Source organism: Rhinoraja longicauda, chromosome 29 (assembly GCF_053455715.1).
Source record: "Rhinoraja longicauda isolate Sanriku21f chromosome 29, sRhiLon1.1, whole genome shotgun sequence".
NCBI lineage: Eukaryota > Metazoa > Chordata > Chondrichthyes > Rajiformes > Arhynchobatidae > Rhinoraja > Rhinoraja longicauda.
The window spans coordinates 18,262,974-18,276,290 of NC_135981.1; positions in this window are offsets into that span (position 1 = coordinate 18,262,974).

The following is a 13,317-nucleotide window of genomic DNA, read 5'->3' on the forward strand; positions in this document are numbered from 1 at the left end:
ATAACTGACTCTAGCATTTTCCCCACTACCGATGTTAGGCTAACTGGTCTATAATTCCCCGTTTTCTCTCTCCCTCCCTTTTTAAAAAGTGGGGTTACATTAGCTACCCTCCAATCCTCAGGAACTACTCCAGAATCTAAAGAGTTTTGAAAAATTATCACTAATGCATCCACTATTTCTGAGGCTACTTCCTTAAGCACTCTGGGATGCAGCCTATCTGGCCCTGGGGATTTATTGGCCTTAAATCCATTTAATTTACCTAACACCACTTCCCGACTAACCTGGATTACCCTCAGTTCCTCGATCTCGTTAGATCCCCAGTCCCCTGCTATTTCCGGCAGATTGTTTATGACTTCCCTAGTGAAGACAGAACCAAAGTAGTTGTTCAATTGGCCTGCCATCTCCTTGTTCCCTATGATCAATTCACCTGTTTCCGACTGCAAGGGACCTACATTTGTCTTAACTAGTCTTTTTCTCTTCACATATTTATAAAAGCTATAAAAGCTTTTGCAATAAGTACATACATAAGGGTCTCGACCCGAAACGTCACCCATTCCTTCTCTCCTGAGATGCTGCCTGACCTGCTGAGTTACTCCAGCATTTTGTGAATAAATACATACATACATATATACATACACACATACAAACATACTACATACATACATACATCACACATGTAAAACAAACAAACAATAATAGTGCAAAAAGACAAAACCAATGACAATGACAGACTGGTGAGGGGAAAGGATTTGGTGTCGGTTTGGGTCAAAATTGCATCCGCCAGGTTCCGCCAGCAATTTGCTTTCTGCTCTGCGTTGGAAAGCCAGGCGGACCGACGTTGAACTGGTGCTGAGGGTTTAACTGCAGAGGAGAATCGCGACACATGCAAGAAGTGTGGCAAGAAAGGGCATTGGGCAAAATGCTGTAGGTATAAAGTGGATCCTGTGCGCCCATCTAAATGGTCCAGGGGCAAATACAAACGAGTTGACGAGGTGCAGCAGCAGTCCCATGACGGTGATGCATCGTGCTGTGACAGTCAAGAGGAAGGATCGGATATGTATTTCCATACTATCACCATTTCAGGTATGGACAGGATGCCTCCAATAGGTGATGAGGCATTTGCGGTGTTGAACATCATATGCCCGTCAATGAAGGGGCAACATCGACTGAAGGTGAAGATAGACACCGGGACTGGAGGAAATACCCTTCCCCTTCAGATCATACGAGACATGTATCCACATGACAAATACAAGCAGCACCTACGACCAAGCAAAGTCCGTCTGACAGCATATAACGGGACGGAAATCATGTGTGTTGGAACTATATCCATTTCGTGCCGATATCAGGGGTCGATGTGGTGTCCTCAGGAATTTTTCGTGGTAGACGTGGCAGGATCCACTGTCATAGGCCTCCCAGGTATTAAGCAACTTCAGGTTGTCACGATACATGCTATGGGAACAGAGGAGCACCCATCAGATGCTCGGAAGGAGCAAGACAGTTTCAACTCGGTGGGGGACCTAATGAAGAGATGGCCTAATCAGTTTGATCGGATTGGCAACTTCAAGGGGCCAGCCACCCTTCATCTCAAGGAGAAGGCCACACCACACATTGATGCGCCAAGGAAATGTAGTATCCATCTCAAAGACAAGTTGCGGGCTGCGTTGGACAAGATGGAGGATGATGGAGTCATCCGAAAGGTGACTCACCATACGGACTGGTGCAGTTCAATAACCACCTCTGTTAAGAAGGATGGGTCAATCAGGGTATGCCTAGACCCAAAGCGTTTGAATGCAAGTCTCAAACGTTGCCCACACAAGATCCAGACACTTGAGGAGATCAATCCGGCTTTTGCCAATGGGAAATTGTTCTCCAAACTCGATGCTAAAGCGGGTTATTGGTCTGTCCGACTTGATGAGGCTAGCCAGGAACTTACCACGTTCCGCATGCCTTTTGGCAGGTATTGCTACAAGAGGTTGCCTTTCGGTTTGTCGGTGAGTCAGGATATATTCCAGCAGCGTATGGACACGATCATAGAACAGGTTCCTGGATGCGTCTGCATTGCGGATGATATTGTCATAGTGGGATCCACAGCGCAAGAACATGATTATAATCTGAAGAAGCTGTTAGAGGCAGCGTCCCGGGAAGGACTAGCTTTCAACAGTGCGAAGTGCGTAGTGAAGGCTAACTCCATCAACTTCTTCGGGACAATGTATTCAGACACAGGCATCAGGCCAGATCTTGGTAAGGTGCAGGACATTCATATGATGCCAACACCACAAGATAAGGAAGATTTACAACGGTTCCTGGGGATGATGATTTTTTTATCGCCATACATCCCAAAGTATGCTGACCTGGTCGCCATTTTGAGGGATTTGCAGAAGAAAGATGTCCCATTCTTGTGGCAAGAAGACCACCAGACGGCGTTCTGTAACCTGAAGAGCAGCATACAGGAGGAGTCTGTACTCCAGTACTATTGCCCTGATGCTCCTGTCACCCTTGAGGTGGATGCATCAATGAAAGGAGTAGGAGCATGCCTTTTCGCAGGAAGGACGGCTTGTTGCGTACGCTTCGGAGGCACCGTCTTCATGCCCGTCCAACTATTCCAATATTGAACGCGAGACCCTTGCCTTGGTTTTTGGAATCACAAGGTTTCATACGTACCTATTTGGGCGGGATTTTAAGGTGCTGACTGATCACAAGCCTCTTGTCACTATCTGTGGCAAACCACTCACGAGTGCCCCACCCCGACTGCAGCGGTTGCTCATCAAGGTGCAAGGATACAACTTCACCATAGAGCACAGACCTGGGGCTGAGATGATCATTGCTGACACTCTCAGCAGGCTGCCCAATCCGGAGAAGACAGAGAGCATAGATCTCGATGTACATGTAGAGAGCATCTTCTTCGACAACATCGAAGACACACTAGATGTCGACTTGATACACTTCGGCAAACTCAAAAGGGTGGAGCTGCAGACAGAAACTTGTCGTGACCCTATACTGCATAGGGTTATGCAGTATGTCCATTCCGGATGGCCGGCGACCCTACAGGAGATACCTACCGACCTGCGGCCCTACTGGCCTTTTCGAGATGAGTTGGGCATGTCAAATGGGGCCATTTGCAAAGGACGGCAAGTAGTCATTCCTGAGTCGCTGAGACAGGATGTCTTGCAGCAACTTCATGTTGGCCACCAAGGCATTGAGAAGACGAGACTTCTAGCGAGACAAATGGTCTTTTGGCCCAACATGAACCAACACATTGATGACCTTGTCCGAAGGTGTAGTCCGTGCCAGATGCACATGCCAGAGCAAATGAGGGAAACATTCATGCCACATGAGATACCAGTCACACCTTGGACCAAAATAGCAATGGACATGTTTGAACTTGACAACGTTCCATATCTTGTCATGGTGGATTACCATTCCAAGTTTCCGGTGGTCAACCGACTGACTAGCACCACGAGTGCCATGGTTGCTAATATGGTGACTGCAATGTTTGGTCTGCTAGGAGCACCGACGGAGATCATCTCCGACAATGGTCCACAATTTGTGGGTGAAGCTTTCCAGTCCATGTGCAAGCAATGGGGAATCACCCATACGACGTCCTCGCCTAGGTACCCTCAGTCGAATGGGCTGGTTGAGCGCATGGTACGAACGGTGAAGTCTGTTATCAAGAAGTCCTTGGCAACGGGACAGAGTGTAGCAGCAGCTTTACTCAACTTGCGCACTACACCGATTGATTCCAAGTTACCGTCACCGGCGGAGATGATGTTTGGAAGACAGATTCGGACGCCTCTCCCCACGAACCTTGACATGAACAAGGCATACGAAGGGCAGAGGACCTTTGAGCGACTTGAGGAGCGTAAGCAGAATATGAAGGCACAGTTTGACAGTTCGGTCAAGAGACATGACTTGTTGCCATTGCACGCTGGACAGAAGGTCCGGGTTCTGGATAGAGCGAATCAGGTCTGGATTCCAGCAGAAGTGAGACCGGTCTGCGACGAACCCCAGTCAAGGTCTTACATTATTGAGACGCCGAATGGACATCGGTTCAGGAGGAATCGAGTGCAGTTGAGAGATCTTCCACTGGAGAAGCCAGGTGTTGGTCCTCATTGTGTCCCCCCAGATAGCAATAGGGCTGAGACCCAATGTGCAGAGGAGGAACGACCGGCCCGTAATGATGATGGGGATTATGTGACACGCTCGGGACGTGCCAGTAAGAAACCTGCACGTTACCGTTGATATTTGTTAATGTTTTATGTTGTTTATAAAAAACGTTTGTGTTTAGAGTTTGTTGTTCCATATATATTTATTTTATAAGACAAGGGGGATGTTGTGATATTGCTGGGACTACTTTGTGTATCCCAAGGACTACTTTGTTTGCCTGTGTAGGAATGTGTATATGAGATTGGTGTGATTGGGTGGTCACTCTGGTTCCAGGTGGCCACGGAATAAACAGCCTGGAGTTGAGCTCCAGCATTGTAACCTTTTATACACGTGTACTTGTGGTCCGTCCAGAGTCTCAACAAAGGTACAACACGAAGTACAACACATTTAGTTCCCATTTTTGCTGCTTCAATTAGAAACTAGCTGAAAAAAGACTCCCCATGTGTGTATATATATACATGTGATCTATATATATGTGTGTATTTGTGAGTATGTGTATATATAGGGTATTTATTCACAAAATGCTGGAGTAACTCAGCAGGTCAGGCAGCATCTCAGGAGAGAAGGAATGGGTGACGTTTCGGGTCGAGACCCTTCTTCAGACTGATGTCAGGGGGGCGGGACATAAGAAGGATATAGGTGGAGACAGGAAGATAGAGGGAGATCTGGGAAGGAGGAGGGGAAGAGAGGGACAGAGGAACTATCTAAAGTTGGAGAAGTCGATGTTCATACCACTGGGCTGCAAGCTGCCCAGGCGAAATATGAGGTGCTGTTCCTCCAATTTCCGGTGGGCCTCACTATGGCACTGGAGGAGGCCCATGACAGAAAGGTCAGACTGGGAATGGGAGGGGGAGTTGAAGTGCTCGGCCACCGGGAGACCAGTTTGGCCAACGCGGACCGAGCGCAGGTGTTGAGCGAAGCGATCGCCGAGCCTGCGCTTGGTTTCGTCGATGTAAATAAGTTGACATCTGGAGCAGCGGATGCAATAGATGAGGTTGGAGGAGGTGCAAATGAACCTCCGTCTCACCTGGAAAGACTGTTTGGGTCCTTGGATGGAGTTGAGGGGGGAGGTAAAGGGACAGGTGTTGCATCTCGTGCGGTTGCAGGGGAAAGTGCCCAGGGATGGGGTGGTTTGGGTAGGAAGGGACGAGTGGACCAGGGAGTTGCGGAGGGAACGGTCTCTGCGGAACGCAGAGAGGGAAGGGGATGGGAAGATATGGCCAGTGGTGGGGTCCCGTTGTAGGTGACGGAAATGTTGGCGGATGATTTGTTGGATCCGCTGGCTGGTGGGGTGGAAGGTGAGAACGAGGGGGATTCTGTCCTTGTTGCGAGTGGGGGGAGGGGGAGCAAGAGCGGAGCTGCGAGATGTAGAAGAGACCCTAGTGAGAGCCTCATCTAAAATGGAAGAGGGGAAGCCTCGTTTCCTGAAGAATGAGGACATCTCTGACGCCCTAGTGTTAAACACCTCATCCCGGGCGCAGGCACTGTATATATAGAGAGATTGCACATGAGGTCGTAAGGTCAAAGTGTGTGACGCACGGAGTCGCTCAAGCCGTCTGGAGGACATTGTACACTAGTAACACATGCGTTCTTACCTTGAAAAAAACTCCAAAATGGTCAATTTTTGTGCTGTAAAAAAATGTGGAAGTAGGAGTGACCGTGAGAGATGATGCTGAACTTGTTCCGCAAGATGATGCTGAACAGGTTAATGATGAAGAAAACTTTGAACCGCAGCTGCAAGTACACCATGAACTTCACATGGAAACACAAACACCAGTGAAGGAGACAATGAACACATCAACACAAACAGAAATGTGTGCAGCAGACATAACAGTACTGGAAGCACAAGCAGACTACAACAATAAAGAGCTCGCTAAAGCAAGACAAGAAGCAGCCCAAATTTAAGCTTACTGAAGAAAGCATTTCCAAGGACGACAAAAAGGTTAAGTTCTACACGGGTTTACCAACATTTGATGGTGGTCTTCAAATATGTTAATGACAAGCCCCCCACTAGGCATACATTAACACATTTTCAACATGATCATCTTGATGAAGCTCAGACTTGCAGTGCCTCATGAAGATCTTGCGTATCGATTCCTTGTCAGTGAATCCACAATATCGCACGTATTCAATACTTGGATTGATGCACTTTATGGCATTTCCAAGTTCATTGCTTGGCCCGAAAGAGAGGTTCTGTGGAAGATCATGCCCATGCAATTTTGGCGGACATTTGGAAAGCGTGTGGCAGTGGTTATAGATTGTTTTGGTATTTTGTAATAGATCTACGAGTTTAGAGGCGCGTGCCCAGACTTGGTCAAACTATAAACACCACAACACCATCACATTTTTAATAGGTACTCGGCCAAGTGGACACGTTGGGCCCAAATCTCTCCTGCATTGATGCAGCACCCTCTCCTCCTCCCTCCCCCATCCCCCTCCCCCCTTCCCCTCGCTCCACCCCCCCTCCCCCTCCCCCTCCCCCTCCCCTCCCCCTCGCTCCCCCCCCTCCCCTCCCCCCTCCCTTTCCCCTCCCCTTCCCCTCCCCCCACTCCATCCCCCTCAACCCCCTTATCCTCCTTCCCCTCCCCCTCCCTCCCTAGGAGATAGATTTAAACTTTAAAATGTGAATAACTTTAAAAATATAAAACCGATTTCAATGAAACTTCTTCCATTAACACCAAAGGGACGACGGTGAGTAAGGTGGACCTAAAATTGTCACGCTATCATGTACCATTTTGGCTGTAGTTCGGGAATAAACAAACGAGAGTTTTAGTATATATATTCATTCTACAATTGTTCTCTTTTTCTTGCAGATACATGATAGTTGCATGTTATACATATTGAAGTCTGTTCATTATGCAGCAGGTAATTGAGATTCTCCTTGCTGTTCAGAAACTTTTGTTGGTGTGATCTATCGTGTACCGTTTTGGCTGTAATTCAGAAACAAACTAACAAACAAACGAGAGTTTTAGTATATAGATAACACCATGCGGTGTCATTTCATTTTTATCTGCGCCATAGGGCACAGATGAAACAGTTACACTTTCATCGAACTTTTTTGACTACCTGCTCCCTGGGGATGTCATTTTAGCTGATCACGGTTTTGACATAAAAGATGATGTCGGATTTTACGGTTGTGAAGCAGAAATTCCTGCATTTACAGGAGGGAAAGCACAACTATCTGCGCTGGATGTGGGAAAAACCCGTGTGATTGCACATGTACACATTCATGTAGAGCATGTGATTGGTACTGTCAAGCAAAAATTGGTACTGTCAAGCAAAAATACTGTCAAGCAAAAAAAATAATGGCTCATCAGAATTCATTATGAATGAAATTGTAAGTAATTGTCAAACCTTTGAATAACAAGCACAGAAGTTGAAGTGCACTTAGATTTAGATTTTAGATTTAGAGATACAGCGCAGAAACAGGCCCTTTGGCCCACCGGGTCCGCGCCGCCCAGCGATCCCCGCACATTAACGGCCACTAGGGACAATTTTTACATTTACCCAGCCAATTAACCTACATACCTGTACGTCTTTGGAGTGTGGGAGGAAACCGAAGATCTCGGAGAAAACCCACGCAGGTCACGGGGAGAACGTACAAACTCCGTACAGACGGCGCCCATAGTCAGGATTGAACCTGAATCTCCGGCGCTGCATACGCTGTAAGGCAGCAACTCTACCGCTGCGCCACCGTGCCGCAATTGAACTTAAATTCAACAGTTCGAAAAAGAGACTGTTGTGTGAAAACGACCACAAAATGTCATATTATGTGATTTTATGCAGTGCAATGCAAGACCTGGTATTTCTGTTCTGCAAAACACTTGACAATTGAACGGATGCTGGGTCAGAAGACAATGCTGATGCTGAACTGCAGTACACGGCTTGCCCTCCAGATGGCGCGGGTCAGAGGGAGTGACCTCGCCTGCCGTGTAGCCACCCTATACACACACTGAACTTTTGTTTTCTCTCTTGTTTACAGTGCACTATGTTTACATATTCCGTTGTGCTGCTGCAAGTAAGAATTTCATTGTTCTATCTGGGACATATTGTATGATGATAAAACACTCTTGACTCTTGATGACTTATGAACTTACGAGCAAAGTGGAAATGTTAGAGTACAACAGGAATAGAAAATCAATGGCAAGATATAAAACATTGAGTTACCCTTAATATCAAGACACCATCTGACTGCCAACTGGCCCATTGCATCAAGACCTGAGCCTTTCAATGGCTGGAATCACATCTCAATGAAGGAACATGGTTGTGTTTGTTGGAGATCAATGGATCCCAGCTCCAGGGCATTGCTGCAAGAATTCCTCAGAGCTGCGTTACATTGCTAACCATCTTTAGGGGTTCATCAATGCCAACATGTAGTGTCATCTTGATATCATCAAGGCAGAGGTTGATAAGTGGGAAATTATGTAACTATGGAGCAAAGAGGTCCTTCTAAAGTTGTACCGGGCCCTGGTAAGACCGCACCTGGAGTACTGTGTGCAGTTTTGGTCTCCAAATTTGAGGAAGGATATTCTTGCTATTGAGGGCTTGCAGCATAGGTTCACTAGGTTAATTCTCGGAATGGCGGGACTGTCGTATGTTGAAAGGCTGGAGCAATTAGGCTTGTATACACTGGAATTTAGAAGGATGAGGGGGGATCTTATTGAAACATATAAGATAATTAGGGGATTGGACACATTAGAGGCAGGAAACATGTTCCCAATGTTGGGGGAGTCCAGAACAAGGGGCCACAGTTTAAGAATAAGGGGTAGGCCATTTAGAACGGAGATGAGGAAGAACTTTTTCAGTCAGAGAGTGGTGAAGGTGTGGAATTCTCTGCCTCAGAAGGCAGTGGAGGCCAGTTCGTTGGATGCTTTCAAGAGAGAGCTGGATAGAGCTCTTAAGGATAGCGGAGTGAGGGGTTATGGGGAGAAGGCAGGAACGGGGTACTGATTGAGAGTGATCAGCCATGATCGCATTGAATGGCGGTGCTGGCTCGAAGGGCTGAATGGCCTACTCCTGCACCTATTGTCTATTTTCTATTGTCTAGAAACTTAAGCTGGACAACCACATAGGGTAGTGGGTATATGGAATGAGCTGCCATCAAAGATAATCAAAGCAGTTATTATAACAGCATTTAAAAAAACACTTGGACAGGAACATGGATATGAAAGGTTTAGAGGGATAGGGGTCAAACACAGGCAAATGGGATTAATTTCGATGGGGCACTTCGGTCGGCATGGACAATTTGGGCTGAAAGTCCTGTTTCCCTGCTGTGTGACTCTATGATACAGATAGAAGAACAGGGCACAGGCTATGTGCCCAAAGGCAAATGAATGATTAATCCATTGCTAGCCCAAACCCTTCACATTATTTCCAGGAAAGTCACAAGCAAAATGAAATATTCTCTAAATCTTTGAGGATAAAGGATCCTATTTGATTGCCACCTCTTCTACGGTCGTGAACACATTCGATCCACCACCACTGCACAGTGTGGCAGTGTGAGGCTTCTATAAAATGTATTGGACTCTGAAAACATACCCAGACCTCTGCTCCCTACTGCCACTCAGGACAAGGACAGTAGGTGCATGGGTACGCCACCATCTGCGTGTGTCAGATCAACCGCCCCGACTTGGAAAAAATATCCCTATCTTGTTATTGGCTGGGTCTAAATCCTGCCATGCCCTGCTCTGAAACATCTCAGGAGTATCGCCACTGGAAAGGATCTACATGAGTCACTGCCTCAAAAAGGCAGCCAGCATCACCAGAGACCCACACCACCCTGACCGCACTCACATTTCACTCCTGCCATCTGGAAGAAGGTATCGGAGTCTGAAAACTATAACGTCCAGGTTCAGGTTCAGCTTCTTCCTGCAGCCATCAGGCTATTAAACACTATAACTGTCACACCTGCCACACCTCCAGACTATTGAGACTCTCTCTACGTTCCTCCCCTGACCTAGTCATGAGTTACACCTGCATTCCCTCTGCTCCCTTTATCAGTCATCAGTCAAGGGTTATACGCCTGCAATCCACATTCACTCCCTGCTGACTAATCAGTCGGTTACGTTCCCATTTGGATTTTGGTTTCCTCCTGGACTTGTCTCGGTGTGCCTGCATTCCAGTCCTCTCCATTCCTGAGCCTTCTGACAGATTAGTCGGCCGGTGTGGACTCAGCGGGCAATCCTGGTCAGCCCGACCAGAGTTTGGGTGCCCCCAATCCCGAGATTGAGGATTTATTGGCTCATTGACGCAGGGCTGTTCAACACCAAGGCGGCTCCACTCGCGGCGCCCATGAGGCTCGAATAGACCTACTTACTGGTCGAATAGACCAACTTACTAGTACCGTCCAGCAGTTAACAACCCGTGTCAACCAGCTCCTGGTACACTTTGCACCGCCGCCAGATCCTCCCGACTCCACCGCTGCCTCTCCGCCTCCGTCCACTCCGAGCCTTATCCAGTCCATTAAGGGACCAGTTCTTCCCACCCCGGAGAGGTACCGTGGCAATCCAACTGCCTGCAGGTCCTTTTTGTCCCAGTGCTCCTTGGTTTTGGAGCTACAACCGTCCTGCTTCAGCGCAGAATGCTCCAATGTTGCCAATGCCATCTCCCTGCTGTCGGGATGTGCTTCAGCTTGGGAGAGACAGCTAGACTTCTGTCAGGACTTTGCCCATTGAGCTGGGAAGGGTTTTCGACCACCCTTTAGTCGGCAGCCCAGAGGATGCTGCATCTCTGCTCTGTTGCTGATTATGCCATTGACTCTCGGACCACGGTTATACAAAGTGGTTGGTGTGATACCGACCGCTCTGCTCAGTGTCATCATTCATGGCCTCAATGAGAAGCTGAAGGATGAGTTGGCCTCTCGTGACCTCCCCTCTGATCTGGACTCGCTGATTGATGTAACCACCCGGTTAGATAACCGGCGCCGAGATCGAAAGCGAGCTAAGCGACCAACAGCTCTTCAACCAATCACCTAACCCTTCACACTCCTCTCATCGTAGTGAGCCTATTGTTCCACTTCCCTCAGAAGCGAGAAGCCTCACACATCCCGGCCCTGATCCAATGGAGTGGGGGGGGGGGAATGCAGGTCGGCCGCACCAGCCTGAGCGAGGCCGAGCGCCTGAGACGCAAACAGGGGAGGAGTCGTCTCTACTGTGGAGGTCGCTCACCTCATCGTGAACCAGGTCATCAGACTCCATGGTTCCTCTCAAGACATCATCTCAGACAGCGGTCTGCAGTCCACCTCAGTTCTGCAAGGCTTTCTGCTTCCTGGTGAGCTCCTCCGTCAGCCTCATCTGGGCTCCATCCGCAATCTAATGGCCTGTCGGAGAGAGCCAGCCAGGACCTGCAGACCATCCTACATTGCCTGGTGTCTGCCAATCCTTCCTCCTGGTCTAGTAGCTTGGTGTGGATTGAATAATTGTCGGCCCACAATTCCCTGCCCAGTTCTGTCTCCATTCTACTGTTCCCTTGGTTATCAGCCGCCTCTGTTCCCTGACCAAGTGGAGGAGGTCTCCGTTCCCTCTGCCCAGGAGTTTGTGCGCCCTGGTCGTCGGACCTGGATGGAGGCCAGTTCTGCCCTGCTCCGCACCGCTTCCAGGTACAGACGACAGTCGGATCATCGCCGGACCCCTGCCCCTCGTTACCGCCCTGGGCAGAGGGTATGGCTGTCCACCCGAGACCTCCCCCTCCGCGTTGACTTCTGTGAGTGAGCACCCCGGTTTATTGGTCCTTTCACTCTCCTCAGAGTCATCAACCGCTCTGCTGTCCGCCTTAGACTGCCCCGGTCTCTGCGTATCCAGCCCACCTTCCATGTATCCCGGGTTAAGCCTGGGTCTCCTGCTACCTCTGCCACCTCTGCCACCGCGCATCATTGACGGTGGACCTGTGTTTACACGGTGAAGTGACTGTTGAAGTCCCGGCGGTGTGGCAGAGGCATCCAGTACCTGATTGACTGGGAGAGCTACGGACCAGAGGAGAGGAGCTGGATCCCTGCCCGTGACATCCTGGACTCTTCCCTCATCCGTGGCTTTCATCAACAGCATCCGGATCAGACTCGGAGGATGCCAGGAGGCGTCCGTCAGAGGGGGGCTCCTGTCACACCTGCCACGCCTCCAGGCAATTGAGACTCTCTCCACATTCCTCCCCTGATGTAGTCATGAGTTACACCTGCATTCCCTCTGCTCCCCTCATCAGTCATCAGTCAAGAGCTATACGCCTGCTATCTACATTCACTCCCTGCCGACTAATCAGTTCAGTATTCAGTCGCGTGTGGATTTTGGTTTTCTCCTGGACTTGTCTCGGTGTGCCTGCATTCAAGTCCTCTCCATTCCTGAGCCTTCTGACAGCAACCTCCAAATAGGCTCCAAACTACAAAGACTTGGGAACATTACGTTGTGCTACCATTGTCTATTTATTTGTCTGTTTGTTTTTGTTAGAAATACTGAACTTTTTTGTTGTTTATTACGGGTTTTACAGAGTAATATGTTTACATATCTGTTGTGCTACTGCATGTAAGAATTTCATTGTTCCATTTTGGAACATATGACAATAAAACACTCGTGCCTCTCTCTCTCTCTCTTAAAAATGATCACCTGAACCTCGTCAAGGACATCTATATACTAAAACTCTTGTTTGTTTGTTTGTTTGTGATCGAACTACAGCCAAAACGGTACACGATAGCATGACAATTTTAGGCCCAACTTACTCACCATCATCCCTTTGGTGCTAATGTAAGAAGTTTCATTGAAATTGGTGTTATATTTTTAAAGTTATTCACATTTTTAAGTTTTAATCTGTCTCCTAGGGAGGGAGGGAGGGAGGGAGGATAAAGTGGGTTGAGGGGGATGGGAAGGGGAAGGGGAGGTGGGGAAGGTGGGGAAGGGGGAGGAAAGGGTGCTGCACCAATGCCGGAGAGGTTTGGGCCCAACGGGTCCACTTGGTCCAGTTTAGATATATAAATTAATACTAACCTTGCCATCAATGCTCAATTCTTCAGGCATTTATTGATTAAAAATGGATTGTTTTTTTGCCACAGTGTGCTCTGTGGGAACTCTGTGCTCTGTGGAAACTTAAAAACAAGTTGCATAAAATGATGGGAGGCGTGGATAGGGTAGACAGTCAGAATCTTTCCCCAGGGCTGGCTGAAATGTCAAA